At 35.8% G+C, this 20,344-nt stretch overlaps 1 pseudogene; it reads right to left on the bottom strand.

Annotated features, from left to right (window-relative positions):
* Positions 1–16,026: 16,026 nt before the first annotated feature.
* On the bottom strand, positions 16,027–19,357 carry LOC115984816 (annotated as a pseudogene).
* Between the last annotated feature and the right edge of the window lie 987 nt (positions 19,358–20,344).

Raw genomic sequence — 20,344 nt, forward strand, 5'->3', positions numbered from 1 at the left:
TACCTTATATGTTGCCAAAATTTTCCCGAACACAACACTCCCAAGAGAAAGGACCACTCTCAAGGATACTCTTTAACTTTTTCATATGCTTTGCCGTGGAGGATATCTCCCCACCAAAAAATTAAAATAATGCCTTGTAGTAACTCATCACCCAGAAATCATGATTTCCAGCTGGAACAAAATCATTTTATCTTCATCCTCCCACTCATCACCCGGAAATCATGATTTCCAGCAGGAACTAAATCATTTTATCTTCCTCCTCCCATTGTACGTGATAGCATATAAACCATCAAGAAGATGCTCAATAGATTATAGCTCCCAATCATGAATTTCTTTGAGGAATATAACATTCCCATGAGGGCACCCATTTCGATATTATTGATAATCAACCAAACTGCCATCCCCAACAATTAGGAAAAGCACAGGATACTTTTACTTGAATACCATGCCAAACTCGTATCACTACTCCATATATCATGCCAAAAACGAATTCTTGTCCCATTCCCCACATCAAAGCTGTTTTTACATAGACTCACTCCAAGAGATTCCATACTTCTTATCAATCACCTACTTCCGCAATGCATTTTCCTTCTATCACAAAGCATGGGATGCATTCAATATTCCACAAAGAAAACACATATCTTTTAAACTCCACAGAAAATAAAACATTGTAAAATGATCACCCTACTTTCTACATAATGAATTGCATCCGCTAGTTACTTAAATTCCCTACTCCAAAATGATCATAAGAAAATATAGTAGGCAAAAAAAAAGCACATAAGAACAAGAAAAATGTACAAAAAATATCAAGTCTAAACAGAATCACACAACAAAATAATAAGTTTGTGTTGGTATGCTACACAACCTAGTGGTTTTGAACCCTTGACCTTATCTGTCAATTCTTATGAGAGATGAAACTGTCATTTGAACTAGAATTCGTTGGCAAGGTAGAACAAGGTTTGGGTGATCCATTGAAGAACATTCGGGATTATGAATCAACACCATATTATATAAAGAGACCAGTTAATTTATAAGGTTCTAGGGAAACAAAATTTCATATATCTATACTTTTCAATTTGTTGGGAGTACCTTAGCAGCGACAGACTCCAAAAGCATTGCAATTGTCATCCCTGATGGAAACGCATGTGGGTTAATTATCAAATCTGGACGCATTCCTGTAACTCCAGAAAATGGCATATCAATATCTGGCCACAATTGGGAGCACACACCTTTCTGACCATGTCTACTGCTAAATTTATCGCCAATGACAGGGTTTCTAGGATGTCGAAAACGTATATTCGCCTACTCAAAAATGTGAACAGAAAACATTAATTCCAGAATATAGGTATAGTCTGCATTTTTTAGTAAGTTATGCACATAGCTGCTATTTAAGCCATGGCTTATTGATAATATAGTCAATTTAATTAAATAGCTATGCACATAAAATGGTCCACATAGCAAAGAGGAATAGCCGTAAAAAATAAAATATATTAAAAAAAAATCAATTTTTTTCTTTTTCCTTTTTGGTGAGCTAAAGATTTATATTAACAGCTATAGGCATAAAAATAGATCTTACTATCACTGGTAATGATGTATGCTGCAGTGTTTGTAGTGCTTAACTAATTTTTTTTTTTTTTGATGCGAAAGATAGATATACTTTTATTGCGACTACAAAAAGGAGTTTACATCATGGATAAGAGCTTGCATAATACAGCAAGGATTCTCTTCAATTCACGCAACATAATCATTTATGCTAGATGCATATTTTGCTAAAATATGGGCCGGCATGTTTCCTTGTCTCCGCACATGAGAATAGTCAACACTTCTAAACTCTTTACTGATGTCCTGAATCCCGTGAGTCACAGCAGCTATTGAAGATGGGGCCCAGGAATAGTTACAGATAGCATTATAAAAAATTCTAGAATCACCTTCCAGGATGACATCACGAACGCCAACGTCCTTTGCAAAAAGTAGGCCTACCTCGAAAGCTTTTGCTTCTACCTCTGCTGCGCCTAATGGTAACGGAATTTTCTTGCTTAGAGCTGCTTCAAGCCTACCCTCACTGTCACGGATTACTACCCCAACACCCACTGCTTTCTGCTTCAAGAAAACTGCGCCGTCAACATTGATCTTGAAGAGGCCATCCCCTGGAGGAATCCACCTCACACCATGCTGAGGCGCCGAAACTACTGGCCGGTCATGCAGAATCGCTGCTCTGTACTCCCTGAGATACTCTGACGCCCAACTGAAAATCTGCCTCCCTGTCTTTCTTGCTCCACCGCACCAGACCTCATTATGGTTATGCCATAATGCCCATGCCGTCGTGACAACCTGAGCCACGTGCTCCTCTCCCACATCCTCATGCATTATCAGTTTCCACATTACGTCTAAGAAGGACAAAGATGTACCACCAGATGCTGAAAACACCATCTTGGAGCACTCCCTTGCCTCCTTCGCTTTTCGACATTCCCAGAGGACATGGTTCACTGACTCTGGCGCCTCCTTACAATCTTCTCATAACTCATCCTGGACTATTTTACGGCATAGCAAATTGTCCTTCATCGGCAAGGCATTACGGCAAGCTCGCCACGTAAAATGGCGAATTTTGTGAGGTACAGGGATGCTCCATATCCTTCTCCAAAAACACCTCAAATTGCTAGCATCCGATGAAGAGCCTTTATTAGGAGGTGAGAGTAGGTTCACAACCAGTTTATATGCACTCCGCACCGTAAATAAGCCATTCAATGTTTCGGACCAAATAAGTTTATCAGGTGGTAGACAGGCACTAATAGGTATGCTTTTAATAATTTCAGCCTCATGTGGTAGGAACACAGTGTCAATTACCTCAGTCCGCCACTCCCCCTTTGCACCATCTAACAGTTCTGCCACCCTGGTATCTGCATGTAGGAGGAGCCTTGGGGAAATAATTTTATGTGATGGAGGAGTAGGCAGCCATCTATCTTCTCATACTCGAATGCTTGCCCCATTTCCAACCCTCCACTTCAAGCCTTCTTTAACTAGTGATTGAGCTGCCATAATACTTCGCCACGAGTATGATGGATTATTGCCAAGTGAAGCATGGATAAACTCACATCTTGGGAAGTATTTCACCTTCGACACTCTATAAACTAGAGAATCATGGCCTACTTGGAGTCTCCACCCTTGTTTCGCCAACAAAGCCAAATTAAAAAGTTTAAGGTTTTTAAAACCTATACCTCCATTTGACTTTGGTTCACACATTTTGTCCCAACTCAACCCAGGGATTCTGTTTTCGTCCTTCACTTGACCCCACCAATACTTCCTTATCATAGCTGTCAACTCATCACAAAGATTATCTGGCAATATAAAACAGCTCATAGTGTAGATTGGTATAGCTAAAGCCATTGCTTTAATCAAAATTTCTTTTCTGGCTTTGGACAACATCTTCTCTTTCCATCCAGACAATTTCCTGCCAGGCTTCTCCTTTATATCATTAAAAGTGCTACACTTTTTTTTGCCAAGATATTTCTCATGCTGCTTAATTACTTAGGCACCAAATCTTCTTTTGATCTCTTCCTGGATCTCCTTGGGGGTGTTACTGCTAAAAAATAGGGAGGTTTTTGCTCTATTCAGTTGCTGACCCGAAGCACACTCATAAACCCCCAAAACTCTTTGCAATGAGTTACATTCTGCAAAAGATGCTTTGCAGAAAATGAGGCTATCATCAGCAAAAAATAGATGGGAAAGCTTAGGACCCCCACGGCAAATAGCAATCCCCTCCATGCTGCCATTACACATTGAAGCTTTAATCAAAGCTGATAACCCTTCTGCACATAATAGAAATAAGTAAGGTGATAGGGGGTTTCCTTGTTGGATACCCCTGGAAGGAATAATGCGACCTCTAGGGCAACCATTGATCTTGATAGCATAAGATACAGTAGTAATACATTGCATGATCAAACTCCTCAATTTAATATCAAAACCCAATTTCTCCATAATTTTCTCCAAAAAAAATCCATTCCACCCTATCGTAAGCCTTACTCATATCAAGTTTAATGGTCATCTCACCCACTTTACCCCCTTTTTTTCGGCTAATATGATGCATAGTCTCAAAAGCTACCAGAATATTATCCGTGATTAACCTTACATGCACAAAGGCACTTTGGGTATCACTGATAATGGATGGGAGAAATTTTTCAGTCTGTTTGCTATTGTTTTAGAAGCTATCTTATAAGCTACATTACAAAGGCTGATCGGCCTATAGTCAGAAACATGTTTCGGTTCATTTATTTTTGGAATAAGCACAATATGAGTATCATTAAAATTTGGAGGAGACATACCATGATTGAGGAAATCCAACACTGTGCTTGTTACAACTTCACCACAAGTATTCCAAAAGTGTTGGAAAAAAAGAGGGGGCATACCGTCAGGACCAGGGGCTTTCAAGGGGTACATCTACTTCAGGGCCATTCTAACTTCCTATGCCGTGTAAGCTCGGGTCAGATAAGCATTCATAGCATTTGTAACTTTCGGTTGGACTGCATGTAAGATTTCGGAAAAGTCATCTGGCTTGCTTGAAGTAAAAAGCTTGTCAAAATAGGCCACAGCCACTTCCTCAATCTTCAACTCATCCTCCTGCCACCTCCCCTGTTCGTCAACTAAACCATCAATATAGTTTTTCTGGTGCCTAGCCGAAGCTTTTGCATGAAAAAAGCTAGTGTTCCTGTCGCCCCCTTGAAACCAGTGGATCTCTATCTCCACATCTTATCTTCTTTCTCTAGCCAACTGTTTAGATCAGTTCTCGTGGACCTTAACTCCCTAGCCATACCAGAACTAGATGGCTGTAATTCCAACCACTCCAGTTTCTATTGAAGCTCAGCAATTTTCCTTCCCACGTGGCCAAATTCTTCCTTATTCCAAGCATCTAGGTCATGTTTGCAATGCTCCAAGCAGCTCTTCAGGACACCCTCCGCACCCAAATGCACCCCCTCTTCCCATGTAGCTTTAACAATCTCCTCACATCTACTGTCCTTCAGCCACATTGATTCAAATCTAAAACTCTTCCTTATTTTCTTTTTCTTCCTTTTTGGCACAAGATGAAGTGAGAGTGGTGAGTGGTCAGATGCCGATGAAGAGAGATGATACAGTTTTGCAGCTGGAAACAAATCCATCCATTCCTTGTTAGCCAGCGCCCTATCAAGCCTTTCCCGAATTTGCGTACCATCTGCCCGATGATACCACCAAGTGTATTTCGGTCCTGTGAAATCCACCTCCCTAAACCCACAGTAATTTATGGCATCAATAAAATTCTCCATCTGCCTCCTTGGTCGTGCACGGCCACCTTCTTTCTTCGTGAGACCCGTGATTTCATTAAAATCTCCAATAGCGAGCCATGGCAACGAGGATATTCCCTTAAGGGATTTTAACTTGGCCCATGACTCTAGTCGTTTCCCTATATCGGGATTACCATAAAACCCGGTAAGATGCCAGCAACCTCCTTCCCATCCACCTTCAACCCATGCATCGATGTGATCCTGAGAATACATTTTAATCTTCACAGTGATACCTTCCTTCCACAACATAGCTAACCCACCTTTACTTCCATCACTAGGCACAATTAAACCATGTTTCATCTTACATCATTCTTTTACTTTCTCTAACCATTCCCTTTTCAACTTTGTCTCCATCAAGAAAACAATTTTGGGCTCTTCCTTATTAACCACCTTTTCCAAGGCTTTAACTGTCCGGAGGTTCCCAAGCCCCCAGCAGTTCCAGCTTAAGAGACTCATTGGTCTCGGTGGGGTTGCCCAGCAACCTCTGCCGTTTTTGCAACATTATTTTCCTCTGTCACCTTCTTCTTTTTTTCATGCATGTTTACGTCCATTAAGTCTCTGTCTGAGCCTTCATGCTTTCGTTTCATCCCAACACCAACACTCATTGTTTGATCCATATTAGCTGATGGGTTTTGTCTTGCCCTTCTTTTCCAAGACCCCTCACTTAAGCCCAAAGCCTCCTTATTTGATACAACAGTTTCGGACCCCTTAAGAAGAACATTGGGCTTTATTTTTTGTTTCCCCTTACTTCCACACTTATTGGGCCTACCTTTATCTTTCATTCCTTTCAAGCCCGTACCAGCCCAACCCATACTAAATTCAGCTTTAGTCAACACTTCATCAGAATTTAATTCCACCAGCTTTCCATTCCGATCTTGCTGTTGAATTTCCAAAACCGGATCATCCTCCAGGATCTCAACGTCAACCAAATTTAAAATGCTATCAATCTGATTTGCCATTTTTTCAGAAACTGCAGCCTTAACATCCGGACTCCTAGGCCCGTTACAGATATCATCATCAATTGCCTTTAAAGATTCCTCAAAATCCGGGATTTGCTTCTGAGATTCCCGTACAGCCACGTCATGCACACGTTCACCAAACCTCTTCACACTTCCATCGCTGTTTACCTCCATCAACGCCGTTGTCCCAGTTTCAGGCAACCCTTCTATTACGGATGCATTCGCAGTATCCTCTCTACTCCGATTATCCATCACCTCATGACCCGATTTCGCTTCACTAGAGACCACTGGCTATGTCTTCATCCGTCGTGGTTGGTCGAAGCCCTGCACCTCAATGACTGTTTTTCTCCCATGGTTGAACTGCAAAGCTCTAATCCAAGGTCCGAATTGTTGCTCCTCGATCCATAGCGCGCCCTTACTATTCAGCCATAGCAAGCAGTCCTTGTCGTCGTGGGAAACAAGCCCACACCAGTAACATATATTTGGTAGCTGTTCATACATGAACGCTGCCCATCCCTCACCTGATTGATCCCACGATATTTTCCTCCCCTTACACAGCAGTTTTGTTATGTCCACCTCCACTCTGACCCTCATAAAATTCCCACCTTTCATCTCTCCGAGGTCCTTTGGCCGGCTCACTTTTCCAATAGTCTCGCCGATACTCACCGCCGCTTCCTCCATTAACAATTGAAATGGAAGATTATGAATTTGAATCCAAAAGGTGGTCGTCTTAAAAACTATATCCTGGACCAGTATCGACCTATCGTACCGCTACACCGCCACCAAATGCCTATCAAACACCCAAGGTTTCCCCTGTACAACCTTTTCCGCATCTACTTCCACCTCAAAATCGAACAAAAGGACATTGTCTATGCCCTCGCAAACCTCAAACTTCCCTCTAGTTCGCCATAATGGTCTGAAGGTCTTTGCCACCGCCTCAACGTTTACATTTCTCCGGGTGAAAATTTTCGTAGCCAAAACCGCGCCCATTGTCTTTTTTTCCTTCGTCAGATCCATCTTTACCTCCTCCTCCGTTGTTAGTGAGAGACTCCGCCACCTGTTGGTTAATTCCTCCATTCTGAAATACTGCCCCACCAGAACACAACTCGCATCAGACTACACCAATAGAAACTAATACCCTCCTAGTAGCTACGTTACTAGAGGGACCACAGCCTCCTTCACAGAGAAGGGAAACACACTACTACAGTAGAGAGAAGAAAAGACTACTCCCTACCGAGAACTTTTTTGAGAGTATGTGTAAGTTATTCTAGTAGTTTCCTATGTAGTGCTTAACTAATTAATTTTAAATTGAGGATATTATAGCCAGATAAGGCATGTAAATTAAAGGCCATTTTTTCTTTAAACTAAAAATTTTGACCTTCATTAGAAGTGGAATGAATGTAATGTCCATACGTTGTACACAAAAAGGCAATGCCCACGGCTTTTAATCTGACAGGCAAAAGATGAAAACAACCACTACAACAAAAAAGCTTTGAAGGTGACTGTTAGCTACATGAGCGCTCAAATTTCTTCATCGTTATTGCGCACATTTAGGTTTTGAGTCCCAAAATTTTTGAGATCAACTATGGATTCTCAACAGATTAGTCAAGGTTGGCTACATGTATTCTTTTCCTCAATTCTGTTCTACCCAAAGTCATTGCCTCTGTTACTTTCTTGATTGACATGTAGTTTTCACCTACTTCTACTAATGGTATTTTGGTCTTCCTCTACCTTTTTTGCTCCCTCAACTTGAATTTACTTACTATTTCTTACTAATGCATTAATCATTCTCCTTTGAACATGAACGAATCATCTCAAGTGACTCTCTGCATCTAATCATCAGTAAGGGCCACCCCCCATCCTTAAGCAAATTTCCTCATTTTAAATCCTATCTTTCTGCATATTTCCACTTGTCCATCTTAACATTCTCATTTTAACTACACTTATTCTACAAATATGTAGCAGCTCAGCCTTCAATACCCTTTTTTTTTTTTTTTTTGATAAGAGAAGCTCAACATTCAATACCATAGAGCATAGTTGGTTTTATAGTAGTAAAATAAAATTTTACCTTTTAACTTAATATGTATTCTACAATCACATAACACTCATAACGCTTCTCCATTTCAATAATCCTACTCTTATCCTAGGATTCACATCCCCTTCAAGCTTCCCATCTTTATGAACTATTGATCCAAAATATCAAAAACTCTCGCTCTTTTGCATCTATTGACCATCGAGTCTTTTTTTTTTTTTAATAGATACAATATCATTTCAACATATAGCATTCGCTCCATGATAATTGATCTCTAACATGAGGCCAATACACCAATCATTTCTTGGTGGAGGTAGAGTTTAAACCTCAAATTTCTTGCTCAACAACAAACAAGAGACTTTATTAGTTGAGTTGACTAGAACCCATGTCTCTTGCCATCAAGTTTTACTGCCCTTTCATCTTTGTTTCTAATTTTTACTAAAATTACATTCCATTTACTTTGTATTAGTCCTACTTAATCAAAAACCTTTAGATTCTAGAGTGTCTCACCAAAATTCTAACTTAGAATTAAAGGCACTTCTAGTATCATTCATTAAAACTATATCATCTACAATAAGAATACACCAAGGGACTTCCTCTTGAATCATTTTAGTGAGCTCATCCATCACTAGTGCAATGAGATATGAACTTAATTTGATCCTTGATGCAAACCTATAATGATAGGAAACTCACTTTTGATGCCTCTTCTTGTTCTCACACTAGTTATTGCTTGGTCATAAATATCCTTAATCAACTTAATACACTTTAGAGGAACTTCTTTTCCAAAACCCACCACACAACCTCTATAGGGTCTGTATGATCTTTACAAGCCTCTTTACAAAACTAGTAAAAGCTTCTTAACCTTAGAATTTTTACCCACAAACAACAATATAGACTTGCATCTAGACAAATACAAGAAATACAATCCAACCAAAGGCATTTACCATTTCATTTGATACCTATAACTATCATATTCAATGCCTATCCTTTTTCCTTCATTGGATATCAATTTTTTTTTTTCTACTTAGAACTCTTCTTACTGAAATTCTTTTTGTTTGAACTCTTCTAAACCATTCTTTTTTCAGTTATCATTTTATGACTTGAATCATTTTCTTTTCCTTCATCTTCATATCCCAAGTCTTCCTATTGCTCTTCATGATTCACTATATACACGTTGTAGATTTGATGCTCTATCACTTCCATTTAGCTTATAAGTAACCTCATTGAAAAAACAAAAAGGAGTGCAACCTATGTACACAGGAAGTATACAACAATTACAACAAAATTAGAGACAAAGCAAAAAGATCAAGAAATTCAAATAAATCAGTGAAATAAAAACATGTGTTGAAAGCCACCAAATTCCAATCATATAAGGTCTTCAACAGCACAAGCTTCAAGTCCAATACTGATTTCTCACAATCCTCAAATTAACTAGCATTTCTTTCTCTCCAAATACATCACATGACGCATAAAGGGATTGCATTCTATATCTGTATATTACAATGACAACCAAACCATGCTTTTCCACCCTCAACCTCCTAACATTTAAGCCAGCCTCAAAACCATTGGTTAATGTAACACACACATAGTCCTTTCAAAAATACTTGTCTGATTGCAGAACTTAAATTTCGAAAAATATCTAATCATGGAATTGAATTCCTTTTTCACTTTTGAATGACTGAACCTGGTTGGGACTCCTACAACCTTTGTAAATGAGTGGAGCGAAGGGTTTTCAGCAAGTGGAGGCAACGCTAAAGGTTGTCTAAGGAACCCGAGCATAAGTTTGTTAAGCTAATCTAGAACCATTTGCTTAAACAGTATACATCAACACATACACTTAGATATTGAAATTCTATCTGAACAAACTTAAGAGTACATCACTTTCTATGCATTACTCTCAATTTTATTTTTTTTTCTTTTTTTGATAAGTAAGAAAGATGTATATTCATGAAGCTACTTTATGCATGAAAAGCACAAAGCAAACCAAAAATAAGAGAAAAAGAAAACAAAACAAAAGAGTAATTACAAAGGAGAAGAGAGTTTAGGAAAAAGGGGAGAGGAACCACTAGAAGTGAGTCCCCCAAGCCTTGACCAGTCAAACAAAGATGGCCCCACTCTGCTCTTCAAGGCACTGTTAATGCATTAAAGTGCAATTAGTTAATCCTCCACACACAGCATTTTTTAATCCACATCATCAGATATGGTCAAAGTAGCACAATGAAATGAATCCCCCCAACCCCTGCCTCATAGTTTAGATAAAAAAAAGGAAATAGAGTAGAGAAAAGAAAGATTCCTCATGTTTTTATTCAGAGAAAAGGGAAAAATAACAATAAATAAATTTGATGCCTTCCAACCCTCACAACCAAAATTTCTCTCCAAATCCCTTTTATCTTGTAAATTATAACAATTGGTCTCATCATCTCCTTTCTTTTTCTACAACTTATACATTAGAAGTTGTGATTTTAATTTATTGGTGTGGTTACTCTTAATGCATTGTTAGAAATGTTTCTTATAACATAGTTAATGTTTTTACTTTACGATTTTAACGAAGTATTGTTTTTATATTAATTTGTGCAGATTTCTTATTGGTGGCTTTTAGGAGATTTACTTTTGGTATTACTTGAAGACATATGAGGACATCTTCCGTTAGTTCTAAAATAGGGTTTAGGTAAAGTTATTATATGTATTGCAAACAATTATTGTATGGAATGAGTTTGAATTAGATACTTGTTTTATTTTTTACTTGTGGAATGTATGGATCTTTTTTTATAAATGTGTTGTTGAAATAAATGTGTAATTCAAATGTGAGGTTTTAATAATGTAATGACAGGTTACAGGTTAATATCAAAGCCATGAAAAAAATAAAAACAGAAAATAAGTTTTAATGACGAATTTTTTCGTCACAAATATAGCCACAAAAATGGTATATAGCATTTTGTAAGAAATATAGCAAAATTTTGTAAGAAATGGTTTTAATGACGAATTTTTCCATCACTATATGTACCCGAACATAGTTTTAGTGATGAAATTATTCGTCACTAAATATGATTTAGTAAACTAAACTGTTTTTAGTGATGAAATATTTTTGTCACTGAATAGTGTTTTTAGTGAGGAAAACATTTAGTGACGAAACGTTTTCGTCACTAAAAAAAATTTTTTTTTTTTTAAATCAAATCAGACTTTTAGTGACAAAATTTTTCGTCACCAGGACTTTAAGTGACGGGGCTACAGTGACGAAATGAGTTTCGTCACTAAAAGTCCAATTTCATCACTAAAGGTCCTTAGTGACGAAAAACTGGACTTTTAGTGATGAATTTTTTCATCACTAAAAATACATTTTGTTGTAGTACCGCTTGAAGGGCAGCGAAGAGGTTTTTCGCTAAGTTCTTCGGTTTTCTCTTCGATAACACGTCTCAGTGTTATCTTATGTTTGCATCTCTCCTCCCTACTCTTTAAGCTTTTCTTTTATTGTTGATAATGGATGAATATGGCTTAGGGTAGTGTTAGCAATTGTTTGCGCTCATTTACTCTTATTCCACACTTAGTTTAAATTAGAGTAAAAGCAATCTAGCCATAATTTTTATTGGGGGTCTAAACAAGCTCTTGTGTTTTCATACAAATCTGAACTTTCAATAATGAATATTCCTCCCTCTAGGGACGCTAGCGTGGCACCAACCAAAGAATCTCCGATGACAAAGTCAAGTATATTTGGAAGAGAGGGAGAATAATGAGAAAAAATAGTGTAGCAGTGTATACGTTTGTACCTTTCTCTTACCCTTTGAGTAGTTTATATAGCTAATCTCTTTCTAACCATTGGAGGCCTTTAATGTCCATATTTACACTTTCGGTAACACTTCTGGTGCATTAATGAGGTTATTGCTAACCTAGCCAACGGTCATGTCTCCGTGTGTTCCCGTCAGTAACGGCTCTTGCACTAAATGCTTATTTATGGCGTTATGGTCGTCCAATGATAAGTCTAAACAACTTGAATTTGTGTACTCATCAATTATAATTGTCAAAAGTGTAAGTAATAATTCAAAATTTATATAAAATCGTCATCCTCATTGAGCATATGACTATTATATTTGTCATCATAAAGATTTGTAACATTCATCATCTTCCTCATCTACTTCATTGAATCTAGTTGTCCTTCCTCATCATCTTCCCCATCCACTCCATCTAAATTAATAGTCTCACTTTCATGAGAAGTATGTTGAGACTTGTGAACTAGAACATGCCCTCCCTAGTGACCTTATTCTTGCTGGAGTCTACTTTGGTGAGTTTGAGCGGTATGTGGAATGTGCTCCCAGATGGATTTTTACTTCTGGAACTTGTAAAATTGTCTTTTTTATATATAATGCATATCAACAACATTAAGATCTGCCAACTACATATCACATTTGGTTTTTTTTTTTTAAAGATAAAATAAATACTAAATAAGCTCCAAAAACACTCTGAGCTTATTGGAAAAGCTCCAAAAGGAGCACTTAATGTGTGTTGCTTTAGAGACAAAAAGCACTAAGCTTCTGGCGCTTTGCACTTTGTGGTTAAGCGTGCTGTTACCATAAGCTTGCTAGCAGATCACGAGTCTTATTTATTATGTTTCTTGGCTTTAATCAGTTGCCGCGAAGATGTCCTGATCCTTGGGTCTTTTTTTAGTTTTATTTTGTTATTGGGTTTTATCTGTGGGGTTTACTAGTTATTTTTTGTTTTGGCTCAATAGTCTAAGCCTAAGGAGTCTAATGTCCCCTCAATTTAAGCCCCCCTTGGATCCTCTACATTTAAGTAACTTATTTCCTTTTTTTCTATAAAAAAAAATTTATTTTATATCTTAAATTGAGTGTTTGGATCCTCTTTAGAAAAAGTCATTCAACTGAGATGACTTTCATTTTCACTATATAAAAATATTAAAAAATAAAAAGGTGGAAAAGTAGAAGTCACAAATTCATGACTTCTTCTTCAATGCCGTAACTTTTTTTTCTAATGGTAAAATTTGGCTTATTTTACAGAGTCAAGAAGTAGGAGAAATTGTACATGATGAGCTAATATATTGTCCTGCCATATTGCCAGTCAGAAAATTATTATGTATTCTTAGAATACTGTGACATGGTGCTTCACACTTGCAAGTTATTCTCAAAAAGTAATACTAAGAAAAAGTTAGTTATTATAATACACTAGCCACTAACTTACACATGAATAACTTACGCAATGTGTGGAAATATATAATTTATTCTCTAAATTTTATTGTAGAAAATTTGTTGATCTCCTTAAAAATTAAACAATTTTTAAAAGTAATTTATATCTCTCTATTTTACAAATATATAATTTTTTCACTTTCGGTGCTTTTGATTGATATTATTCTTTTTGGAAGTGATCCATATTTTTTGAAAAATTGTTTTCATGCATTATATTTTTCCTAATTTCTTGTGGTACAACTAAATTTTTAAGTTTCAAATTTCTCATTCTTTTAAGGAGATTATTATGATAATAAAAAAAAATCATATAATTACAATTGATATTACTTAAATAATTGATGTTGCTCTCAACCCAAACTTGTCTTTTTTCATTCTTAAGTAAGTGCTCTGAATTAAATAGGCCGAATTTGACCTATAAGTGAACCAAATAGACCTAAGTGGACCGAATTTCATACCCTAATTAGTTAACATAACTCAAAACATTAACAATTGTAACAATAAACTAATGTAAAACAATAATGTGTGATAAGTAACATCAATCAAATTTGTTAACACGGTAATTTTTTAACTAAATTAGTATGCATGCATCTGTGATTTTGTGCATGTTGAAGGTTTTATTCAAGTTGAATTTGGTACTATGTAAAGAAAGTTGGTACAACACAAAAAAGCATATCAAGAAAACCACTTGCATGTAATATTTTATCCAAAAAGAAAAAGAAATGGGGAAAAAATATCTTTGTTAAGAGTTTTATTATCTCTATCTCTTGAAGATGATGAAAATTATATATGGTTCTCTAAATAAGAGTGGAATTAGACCTTTCAACCTAGCATTGAGTATGTCAAAGGCCTTGTAGCTGAATTGACATCTCTCCATGCATAAAGTACTTGGGGGTCCAGGAGGGAAATGGTTCGAGCTGCGAGGTTAACAGCATATTGTAATTATTTCTCAAAAAAAAAAAAAAAAAAAAAAAAAAAAAAAAACTAGCATTGAGTACTACATTGGCATATGGATATGAAATAAATAAATAAATTACATTTAGATTGAAGAATGTGTAAAGTTGTTTATAAAAATATATACATTTAGATTGCAAGTGAGTATAAAGTAAAAATAAATAAATGATGTTTCTACTCAAGCTATTTGTATTACATATATTTTATATTATAAATTACATTTATATTGAAGAATGTGTAAAGTCACGGTAGTAAAATATTATGGTGATATCATAATTGATAAGTTATTATTAGTTTTTTTTTTTTTGAGAAGTTATTATTAGTTTTGAGAATGAGTAAAGACATAATGCATTGTTGCATACATTAATACTATATACATATCAAGTCTAAATTTTCTTGAGCTTGTAAATTCTATAGGGTCTGTTTTTTTTTTAGAAACAAACACACACACACACAAGGGAGAGGGAAAGAGATTTAACACAAAGACACATTAAAATATTATTCAATGGTACATTAAAATACAAGTTAATTAAAGAAGAAAATTTACATACTTTTTTTATGTGAAGAAAATTGACATACTTGATACAGAAAAAAAAAAATATATATATATATATATATATATATGACTTCCATAAGAAAACTATAAATGGAAGCTTCAAGGTTATTTATTTGCTCCAATGTTATGTATCATAAACTTGGAAAATCATGATGACCACCTTCATAATAGTCATCATCGTTGTCCACCTGTGGAAAAGGAAGATAATTCAATATATTAGAACAATAAGCTTTGAATTTCAAAAAAAAAAAAAATCGATGGTATGTTGAATGACATTTTCCCTAAGTAAAAGGGATTCTAAAGATATTCACTATCAATTACTTAATTTGTAACTTAAACATTCAATTATGCGTTACTAGTAAGAAAATCATGATGCAAGAATGTCCATTTGTGAAATTGGCAAATCCCAAATCATTCGGTATTTTTGGAATTGATAACCATTTACTTAAATTTTATTTAGAATTTAGAATAAATAAAGTTAACAAATTTGTTAAATTTAACTTTGTAGCCTCCAAATATCTATGTCAATAATTCAGTACAATTGACAATAATCTTATGTCATCGAGAGAGACCTCTAAAAATCGAGAGTAATAAGATATAAGCCAGTTTCTTGTGAACCACTACAATAAGATAAATCACTAAATAGAAAATTGATTTCAGTGTCATATTACGTGTTTAGGTATTAAACAAGAGTAATTGGACTTATTCCCAATTTATGTATAGCATAATGAGATTATCAAATTTCAAGTAGCACCATTTTTAATTTTCAGATTTGCTCGAATAAAAAAAAATACTAGCATAAATCTTAAAACATTTGGAGTGGCCTTTTCAGATTAGATCACTTAATTGCTGTGGAAAACTACCAAGTGTCCCTTTCTAATCACTATATAAATGACCCATTCTTACCCCAAGACAAAGAAAATTTACCTGTGCCTTGAAGCCTTTGTCTATGTACATTAGTTCAAGAAGTTTTTGTTGAATTGAACGTAGCCCAATTATAACAGCACCTATGTTCATCCTTTCACTTGGAAGTTCGACGGAACAAGCAACACCAATTCCAAGTATCGCAATCAAGCAATTTTGAATTATTGGACTTCCATTTTGACCCTCATTGCAAGTAATGTCGATCATTGTTGCCTCTCCCTCTTCACTTTTCCAAGAAAGAAGAAGAGGATCTGTAATGTATATTACTTGTCTTGGCAAAGCAGCTTTAACAAAGTCATGAAGGTTTAACCCATCTTGGAAGATGTTATCAATAGGCCTTTTACCTGTGAACATCTCTAGCAACAATATGCCATAACTATAGACATCACCATATGTTGACACCTCATTTCCCATACCATACTCTGGAAATTAAACATAACACATATGTAACATGTGAGCATAGTTTTGTACCAAAAAAAGGAAAAAAAAATGTGATAAGATATTTTTAACCTACAAGTCTTAGAAAAGATTTTTCAGTGGCATGTAAAAAGAAAACAATTAAGATAAATGGAAATTTTTGTTATATAACATTCAATCCTCTAACTACGAAACATCCTTATTAACATTGTTCTTTTAGGGTCTAAAATATAGTGAAAGATAAAGGGAAAAGGAAATACAATTGATATACTTTTTTATTTAAAATGATAATGAAATTCACCTGGAGGAGTATAACCAATTGTTCCTCTTATTCCGATGGAGCTTGATTGATCAACAAAAAAATCTTGGGTGGCATCAAAAAGCAATCTTGCCAAGCCAAAGTCACCTACTTGTCCCATCATTTCATCATCAAGAAGAATATTGCTAGGCTTGAGGTCACAGTGAATGATTGGTGTCTGGCAATGATGATGAAGATAATCCAATGCATTAGCAACGTCAATGGCAATATTCAATCTCTGAAGGAGACTTAAATTCTTTTTTTTGTCAAGAGCCTCATCCCTTGGATGCAACCATTCGTCTAGGTTTCCATTTTCCATGAACTCATATACCAAAGCTTTAAAATCATGACCTTGATAGTCAATACCAGAACATGATGTAAGTAACTTTACGAGATTTCGATGTCTAATGTTTCGTTGAGCCTCACACTCGGCTATAAAACTTTTGGAAGCTCCATGATGCTAAAGGTTGAGCACCTTCACAGCAACCATATCTACTTGTCCACCTTGATCAAGAATTCCTTTATACACAGATCCAAAGCTACCCACACCAATTAGATTTGCGGGAGAGAATTTATCGGTTGCATTTAGAAGACTTTGGTAAGATAGACTCAAAAGCAAATTTTGTGAGTCTCTTGAGGTGTTATCTTTTCTTTTCTTTCTTACAGAATGAAGAAGTAGAACAGATAGAACCAAAGTTATTCCAAAAAAAGCAGAAGATATAGAGATTACTAACTTCAAGGTAAGGGTCAACCTTCTCTTGTTGGATTCTTCGTATTTGCATTTAGGAAGCTGAAACTCAGGTATTCCCCCACAAAGTTGACCATTTCCCTCAAGGAAAGTTGCACTTGTATTCTTGAAAACTCCGTTTGTGGGCACCTCTCCCACAAAATAGTTGTAAGACAGATTCAGATATTCCAAGTAGACAAAGGCCTCCAAAAATTTTGGAATTTGGCCAGTCAAATTATTGTTTGAAAGATCTAGACATCGAAGACCTCTTAATGATTCCAAATATGAAGGAATGAGCCCTTGGAAAAAGTTGCTTCCCATGTATAGGTATTCTAGCATTATGCAGCTTCCCAGACTTGCTGAAACGTTTCCAAAAAACATATTTTTGGAAATATCCAATCCATTTAGATTTTTAAAATTTCCTATTTCCATGGGAAAGACACCAGTAAATTGGTTGGAAGACAAATTTAGAAAAGTTGGTGAGAATGAGAGGCCAAAAACTTGTGGGGATATTGAACCACTGAGATTGTTTTTAGCAAGATTCAAAGTAAACAAATTTTGGCAGCTGCTTATACTTAGAGGGATGTTGCCTTGAAGATTATTCTCGTCTAAATACAATTTTGTCAAGGCTGTTAAATTTCCAAGAGAGGACGGAATGTTCCCAAAGAAATTGTTTGTACTTAATATCATATATTGTAATTTTTGAAGCATTCCAATTTCAAAAGGAATATTACCAGATAATTTGTTTTGCCACATTTCAAGTGTCAACAAGTTGATCAAATTTCCTATTTCAATTGGAATCTTTCCAGATATCTTATTATTATCTAGAACCAACATGGTAAGAGTAGTTGATAGATTGCCAATGCACTTGGGCAACTCTCCCCCAAAGTTATTGTAATTTATATACAAATTAGTCAAATAGGTAGCATTTATCAAAGAACAAAGAAAACTCAAGTCATTTTCTTCTCCATTTCCAAGATTGTTATACTGAATAAAAATTAACAAAATTCTATTTAGCTTCTCTAAAGAGGGAACTTTTCCACTTAGTTGATTATCACCCAATCCAAGTTTGTCCAGATTTGAGGCATTGGATATTGAAGCAGGGATAGATCCAGTAAATTGGTTTTTGGCAATGCTTAATAGTTCAATATTTGGTAGTGTGGTACCTATGTCCAATGGAAGATGCCCATGGATTTTGTTATATCCTACATTAAATTGTCTTAATGAAGACAAATTGAAGATTGAGGGAGGAATTGTACCAGACAAACTATTTTGACCCAAAGAAAACATTGAAAGCTTGGACAATTGGCCAAAAGTATGAGGGATGTTCCCCTCCAAGTTATTCCCAAAGGCAGATAACAAAACTAGAAACGAAAAGTTTCCAAAAAAAGGTGGGATGTTTCCAGTTAGATTATTGAAGTGAAAAGCAATAATTTGGAGCTTTGTCATGGAGGCAAGTGTCATAGGAATTTCTCCTACCAGCTGGTTAGAACCGACACTAAGCACAAGAAGGTTGGAGCAACCAGATATATTGCTAGGAATTTTGCCACTCATTGTGTTGTTAAACAATAATAAGCTTTGCAATCTAAACAAGCGGCCAATTTCTGGAGGGATTTCATTATAAAAGCTGTTGTTTTGGAGGCTTATATTTCTCAAAAAACTTAAATTTCCAATATGTGGTGATATGGAGCCTACCAATTTCAGAGATTGCAGGTCCAATGCTGTGACCCTCTGATGTCGAAGACCACAGGTGACCCCTCGCCATTGACAGAAGTGGATGCTGTCATTCCAAGAACTCAAAACCTCAAAAGGGTCATGAGTGATCTCGGCTTTGAACTCAAGCAATGCCAACCTATCCGTCTCATTATTCCCGCAAACCACAGAGGTGACTAACAAGCCAAACCACCAGAAATGAACAAAGGCACGCATACAAAAAGATGAGGTGCGTGAGGATGGTTGAACTGAACTCAACTGGGAAAGCCCCATGCAGAGTGTTTCTTGGTACGAGTGGGTGTTGGTTTGATTTCACTGCTTATGGTTCAGTATTGAAAGCACAATTCTTTTTGGTTATTTGAAAAGCACGGACATTTATACCAAGTAAAGAACAATGACGCCACCTTAGTTTAGTGATGTGGATCGGACTGAACCCAAAATACAATAGATGCAGACTTTGTCAAAATATGTAATTGTCTATGACATATGACTGACACCCATCCAATGTAAAGTGGATGACCTTCATAATTGTTTTCTAATTTGTTAAGTAATAAAGTTATATTTGGAACTCAATTTTAAAAAAAAAAAAAAAAAACTTATAATTGGGCCAATATCTCTTTTACATAATTTACTAATAAGAACAAATCATGTCAACAATTGCCGAAAACAATTAGAAAAAATTACTTAAGATAAGATACTAGGATTTATATGTTTCATATTAGTTCTTAAGTTTTTAATTTTATAAAATTAGGGTCTCAAACTTATGAAACTATTTCAGTCATGAAGTGATCTTCATTTCCATTTTTGAGTAGTGACAGAGCTAAGAAAAGTGGGAAACTATTGAGAAAAATGTGTTTCACTTAGGTAGTCTACTTTGATTTTTTGACAACAAATTCTTACTCTAAACGAAGTTTTTGCTTTTTACCAATTTTTTATGGCTATCAAATTGATTTATGAACAAGTCCTACATGAAAGTGATGGGTTATAGATTGACTCCAATTAATTAATTCAATTATTCAAGTTAATTGATTATTTAAATTACATGCAATATCGTTAAGGCACACACAAATTACCAAATAATCTAGAACTCAGCGAAAAGTAAATTTAACACAGTGATTTGTTAACTAATGGAGAAAACCTACATATAAGGCAAAAACTTCATCCAGTTAATTTCAGGTCACCACTCCCAATAATCCACTAATCAAGAACAAGCTATTACAAGTATAAGGAATCTTGCCACTACCCGGACTATCCTAAAAT

This window comes from Quercus lobata, chromosome 4 (assembly GCF_001633185.2).
Source record: "Quercus lobata isolate SW786 chromosome 4, ValleyOak3.0 Primary Assembly, whole genome shotgun sequence".
In the NCBI taxonomy this organism is placed as follows: domain Eukaryota; kingdom Viridiplantae; phylum Streptophyta; class Magnoliopsida; order Fagales; family Fagaceae; genus Quercus; species Quercus lobata.